General features: G+C 62.4%; 1 protein-coding gene across 1 annotated transcript in view; it reads left to right on the forward strand.

The window, feature by feature from the left end:
- The window catches only part of LYPD1 (LY6/PLAUR domain containing 1), a 37982-nt gene that overhangs the window by 253 nt on the left and 37519 nt on the right, over positions 1-210 (forward strand). The window lies entirely within an intron of this gene.

The raw sequence follows: 210 nt of genomic DNA on the forward strand, positions 1-210 counted from the left end.
GGTCTCTGGAGCCCGAGAGGAAGAATGGGGGTGGGGAGGGGGCAGAGCAGCAGGACCGAGTGCGAGTGCGGGGCTGGGGAGGTGCGGCCCCGGGAGGACGCGGGAGCGTATTCCAATGGCCCACGGATCTGAGAACAGGAGGAAGATTCCCGGCCCTTTGGGAGAAGGTGATAGAGCAACTCCCTTCTCCATTCCAATTTGCTTCCTAGT

Source organism: Myotis brandtii, unplaced genomic scaffold (assembly GCF_000412655.1).
Source record: "Myotis brandtii unplaced genomic scaffold, ASM41265v1 scaffold431, whole genome shotgun sequence".
NCBI classification, from domain to species: Eukaryota; Metazoa; Chordata; class Mammalia; order Chiroptera; family Vespertilionidae; genus Myotis; species Myotis brandtii.